Source organism: Taudactylus pleione, unplaced genomic scaffold (assembly GCF_031769625.1).
Source record: "Taudactylus pleione unplaced genomic scaffold, aTauple2 ptg000070l, whole genome shotgun sequence".
NCBI classification, from domain to species: domain Eukaryota; kingdom Metazoa; phylum Chordata; class Amphibia; order Anura; family Myobatrachidae; genus Taudactylus; species Taudactylus pleione.
This window is the reverse complement of record NW_028284472.1, coordinates 3,491,520-3,497,910: the sequence shown is the minus strand read 5'-3', so window position 1 is coordinate 3,497,910 and position 6,391 is coordinate 3,491,520.

Sequence of the window (6,391 nt, the reverse complement as noted above, 5' to 3'; positions counted from 1 at the left end):
ATGCCCCCTGTAGTAGCGCCCCTTATGCAATGCCCCCTGTAGTTGTGCCCATATACCGTGTCTGCTGTAGTTGTGCCCATATGCCGTGTCCCCTATAGCTGAGCCCATATGCCGTGTCCCCTGTAGCTGAGCCCGTATGCCGTGTCCTCTGTAGCTGAGCCCGTATGCCGTGTCACCTGTAGCTGCGCCCGTATGCCGTGTCCCCTGTAGCTGAGCCCATATGCCGTGTACCCTGTAGCTGAGCCCATATGCCGTGTCCCCTGTAGCTGAGCCCATATGCCGTGTCCCCTGTAGTTGTGCCCATATGCCGTGTCCCCTGTAGCTGAGCCCATATGCCGTGCCCCCTGTAGCTGAGCTCATATGCCGTGTCCCCTGTAGCTGAGCCCATATGCCGTGTCCCCTGTAGCTGTGCCCATATGCCGTGTCCTCTGTAGCTGTGCCCGTATGCCGTGTCCCCTGTAGCTGAGCCCGTATGCCGTGTCCCCTGTAGCTGAGCCCGTATGCCGTGTCCCCTGTAGCTGCGCCCGTATGTCGTGTCCCCTGTAGCTGAGCCCATATGCCCGTATGCCATGTCCCCTGTAGCTGAGCCCATATGCCGTGTCCCCTGTAGCTGAGCCCATATGCCGTGTCCCCTGTAGCTGAGCCCATATGCCGTGTCCCCTGTAGCTGAGCCCGTATGCCGTGTCCCCTGTAGTTGTGCCCGTATGCCGTGTCCTTTGTAGTTGTGCCCGTATGCCGTGTCCCCTGTAGCTGAGCCCCCATGCCGTGTCCCCTGTAGCTGAGCCCCCATGCCATGTCCCCTGTAGCTGAGCCCCCATGCCGTGTCCCCTGTAGCTGCGCCCGTATGCCGTGTCCCCTGTAGCTGCGCCCGTATGCCGTGTCCCCTGTAGCTGCGCCCGTATGCCGTGTCCCCTGTAGCTGAGCTCGTATGCTGTGTCCCCTGTAGCTGAGCCCATATGCCATGCCCCCTGTAGCTGTGCCCATATGCCATGCCCCCTGTAGCTGTGCCCATATGCCATGCCCCCTGTAGCTGTGCCCATATGCCGTGTCCCCTGTAGTTGAGTCCTCACCCGTGTACCTCAGTCAGGTGATTCGGCCGCGGCGTCCGCCTGTTCCTGTGTAAGCATGCTGCTCCTCTTCGGCTGAGCGCTTCTTCTCCTCTCAGGCAGCCAGGCACTTCAAACATAGTTAAGTCCCTGCCAAATTGAGATATCCCTCCCAGAGAGGACGCAAAATGGGGTATCTGGAAGTAGAACCAATAGTCTCATTCTGAGGCACCAGCTGTCGTACACAGGTCCACAAGAGATCTATACACCCCTCCATTAACTAAGTGTCATAGGGGCATATGTATCAAAGCTTGATGTGAGATAAAATTGTGAGATATATATCACCAACCAATCAGCTTCTAACTTACATTTTGCAGGCTGTGTTTAAGAAATGATAGTTTGGAGCTGATTGGTTGGTGATGTATATTTCACAATTTTATCTCACATCAAGCTTTTGATACATATAACCCCTAAGCCTGGTAATACCTGCCTTCTTCCACATTGATGCAGTCCTACCTGAGGCACCGGGAACAAAGGAGGCATTATCTAATATTGGAGTCAATGGAGATATGTGCGAGGATATTCCCGGTCTAAGACGCAATTTTTTCCAGGTCATTAAGGTGGGATCTACAGTGGGGTGATCAGAGTTTATAACTTTAGAATACCATGGGGCATTATGTAAGGAAATACCAGTAGAGAGGGTCTCCAAGTCCACCCATTTCTTTTCTGTACCCCTGGTCCAATCCCAAATCCTATGTAATACTGTGGCCCTGTGTTTTTCATCGAAAAATATTATTGTGCTTTAACCTGGGTTTCCGGCACCCCCCAAACAAAATTTCCTATAACATTATGTGTTTCTGGAAAGAAACGAGCGGGGAGCTTCAGGGGTATTGTTTGAAATATGTAGAGGATCCTAGGAAGAATATTAATTTTTATTATATTCATTCTGCCTAGCCGTGAAGAATTTCTGTGTGAGCCATTGAGACAGTTCCTGTCTTATTTTGGATAAGCGAGGAATATGATTAAGGGTAACAGTCGTATTCAGACCTCTGGGTATAAGTATTCCTAAGTACTTGATATGGGAGAGATGCCAAGCAAATGGAAAAGAACAGTCAAAGCAGAGACCGTCTCCACTGGGGTAGTCACATTCAGAGCCGTGGATTTAGCGCAACTGATTTTAAAATTAGTCAGTCGGCCAAATCGTTCAAATTCCCTCATTAAATTTAGCAGGGATATCACCTGGTTGGTTATAATTGCTAAGAGATTGTCAGCGAAAAAGGGCCAGGCCATATTCTTTGGTTCCCACTTTCATACCACTAATGTTGGGGTTGCTTCTAATTGCCCTCGCCAGGGCTTCCATACATAATACAAATATTAGAGGTGAGAGAGGACAGCCCTGGCGAATGCCATTGGTGATTGTAATCTTATCAGATAATGTCCCATTTACTCTTACCCTTGCTGACGGGGCCCGATAAAGGAAAAGGAGCTTTTGTAAGAATACTTCTCCTAGGCCTGACCGTTTCAAGACTCCTGCCATGAAACCCCAATCCACTCGGTCAAAGGCCTTTTCGGCATCTGTGGAAAGGATCTTCATGGGGATATTTGTATTTTGTGCATAGGTTATTAAATCGAACACCTTAATGTTGTCTCTCGCCTCTCTACCAGGGACGAATCCCACTTGCTCTGAGTGGACGATTTTCGGGAGCAAGGGTCCGAGGCGGTTTGCAATTAGTTTAGCATAAAGCTTAACATCGACATTTAAAAGCAAAATGGGCTTGTAACTAGCTGGAAGACAGGGATCCATGCCCTCCTTAGGGACGACAGCGATGTGGGCTCCGAGAGATTGATCAGAGATGGATGACTAGTGAGATTGCGTTACATGCTCTTAATAGGAGAGGAATTAACTTGTCTTGGAAGGCTTTGTAATATGATAAAGGAAAGCCATCTGGGCCCGGGCTTTTACCCGTCAGGGATGTCTTAATGACCTCTCACAATTCCTTCTACGTAAAGGGTTCATTCAAGGCTTGTGCAACTTCCCCAGGGAGAGTAGGGAATTTGCTCAATCACCTTAGTAATACCACTCAGGTGCATTTTTAAATATATTTGTATATGTGCAATTAGTATATGGCCTTATATTGGGAAATATATGCCCCAAATTGTATGTTATTTTTGGGGATGAGTTTGTGGCGCGGTGTTCCCTGGGTTGGTATGGCTGGGCTGCTTTGGGGGGACACATTAGAACACTCCATTTAGCAATTTATTAATACTTATTTTCTACTAATACTACATATTACTTACACCCTTCACCTGTGTATAACCCCCTAACACATTGCTTTATTAATATTATTAACACTTACTAACACCTTTAGTTTGGTTTTTCTCTGGTGTGCTGCCCTGGGGTGGCTGACATTTTCTTTGGCTTTTTGGGGTTCCGCGCACCAGCCTTTAACCTAGAAGTAGAAACCTCCAGTATCAGAGACGCCGTGATGCGGCCTGGAGGCTTACACATATCTTTGCAAATATATGCAACTAAGATCTCTGATTTATCTACCACCATGTAGTATTTGAAGTCTTATTGCTGATATCATTCTGAGTGCTGGGGGATACCTTTTTTGTTTCTTGTATAGAGTAGGGACTTTAACCTCTTCTAAAAACTGTGTAATAGCGACATCATGGTCAGCAAGTTCAGACTTTGTTCGGGATGAGGTCAAACTATATAACTCCGAATAGTAGGTATGAAAGACTTTTAGAGATTGCTCTGTATGTAGCATGTCTAGTGCCTGAAGAGTTTTTGAGTTTCGATATATATATATGTGAGTGATCTCTGTGCTCTAAGAGCACTCGCCAACAACCTACCCGGTTTATTGCCCCACCTGTGGTATTTATGTCGACACCGTTGATATGATCGCCGGACACCATCATTAAGTAAATTGTTTAATGATGTCCTAGCATTTTCGAGTTCTGTATAGGTGTCAGAGGCAAGAGTACTTTTATGTTCCCCTTTCAAATTTTTAATCTTAGTCAGTAAAGCTTTTCTGCATTCAAGTTTTTGCTTTTTAAGAAAGGATCCAAGTTGGATACACCTGCCTATAATGACACACTTATGTGCTTCCCATACCGTTATAGGTGTTAATTAACCATCTTCATTCAGGGATATGTATTCGTCTGTAGCTTCTGCTAAATTTGTCCGACACGTCGGGTCTTTAAGCAGTAGCTCATTAAACTGCCAGCGCCACTTTCGAGGAGGGGGGTGACGGACATGTATAACTAAAGTAATAGGAACATGGTCAGAACCCACTATCTGTCCTATGGTCGAAATCTACAATTAAGTCAAGGTGAGAATTGCCCACACAGAAATTATCAATGCGAGAATAAGAATTATGTGGGGAGAATAGAATGTAAAGTCTCTATCCGAGGGATGTAACAATCTCCATGAGTCCACTAATTGGAAATCTTGTAAAATTAAACGGAATCTCCTAGCATCTTTGAATGAGGTTCTAGTAGCCCTAGTGGAAGTATCTAGCTGGGTTCAAGTGCCAAGTTAAAGTCACCTCGCATGACCAAGACTCCCTCCATGTGTGACCCTACTAGTTCCAATGACTCACACAAAAAGTGAGATTGACCTTGATTCGGTAGATAGATGTTGATGAACGTATATCTTTGATGGGCTATAGTATCCTTTACTAATAATCCCCTACCATCCCCAATTGGAACTTCAATAACATCTGAAAGTAGGAGGTGTTTAGAAAGTAATATGGCATCCCCTCTAGCCTTTGCCTCTGAGTAATCAATAAAGTATCCTTGTGGATAATAAAACGAAGAGGAGCCTGTAGGAACACAACATCCTATCTATCTGTGTGTAGTGAACGTAAAAGCCGAGATCTTTTTTCCGGAATATTTAGGCCCTGTACATTATTAGAAAATAGAGTTAATTTCGACATAGAAACAATGTTAACAGCAACATCTCTACATTACCCAGCTTCTGGCTATCAGCTATCCAATTGACTTTAAGGAGGGCAGTCACCACCTGTGATAAAAGTGGGGGAACATACAAAGGAGGAAAAAGACACAAGGGAAGAAAAGGGAGCACAAATACAAATACACATAAAAGCAATAATGTCAATTTGACAAAACTAGTATAGAGGACACGTTTACCATTGTGTAGTAACACGTATAACATCAAAAACAAATATGTAGAGAAATACTCTGCAATAAAAGCCATGGGAACCTCAAATGGGTCCATGGTTTAAGTATTTACAGCAGAGGTGGGGGGTTTTGAGGGTATTAGTGCATCTGACACCTTAAAGAAATGTAAATGTTATGAAATTCAGTTAGCCTAGACATAACATTCAAATTGTAGGTGAGAGTCTAGCCCGTAAGGAAGAAGAAAAATACTGAACATTGACAACAGTAGAAGAACATTTATAATATGAGTCATTCACCCAAAGTAGGTAACCATGAAAATTAGCAGGTAACATAATAAGAGTGAGGGTTAAATATACTCTTAAGTCTTTCCAACTTGGTAAAAGGATATTCAATATAGTAATCGAGACTCTGATCAGGTGACCGCCGGGTTGTCAGCTTGTTGGTTATTACGGGATCGTCGTTTAGAATTACGGACCATATGCCAAGTGTCTCTACGGGGTGAAGATGGAGTGATTGGTTCTAGTGGATCCTGCCAGTTGGGTAGAGCGAGGAGTGGTATGCCCAGGGAGGAACAGAATTTTGGTCCCTCAACGTAATCTTGTAGTGTACTCAGTGTTCCCTCATGGACCACATGTATGCTAAGAGAAAATCCCCAGCGAAATCTTATATTAAGCTTTTTAAGTTCGTCAGTAAGTGGATGAAACATATGCCTTTGTTGTAGAGTGCTCCAGGATAGGTCTTGAAATATTTGAACCTGGTGACCATTCAAATTGATCTCTTCTGTTTGTGTTGCCTTCTTCATAATCTCTTTTACTGTGTAGTAGTGAAGTCTGCAAATAATGTCTCTGGGCCTTTCTGATGGTAGTCCTTTGGGGTGTATAGCCCTGTGAGCTCTATCAAAAATTATCTGAGAATGTGGATCAGCTCCAAGGAGCTCATTGAAAATGTTCGTTAATATATCTACTAATCCTTGGGAGGGCACATCTTCTGGAATCCCCTTGATCCTCAGGTTGTTCCTGCGGCCTCTGTTGTCGATATCATCTAATCTCCGCTTTATTTCAGTCATAGACCGAGACTGTCTCATAATAGTATCCCGTAAGTCAGCTATTTGAGCGTCCGACTCCTCTTTGTGGTCCTCCATAGCCTCCACTCTATGCGCTACCTGTGTGATATCGTCTGTAAAGAGGAGATACGGGCTT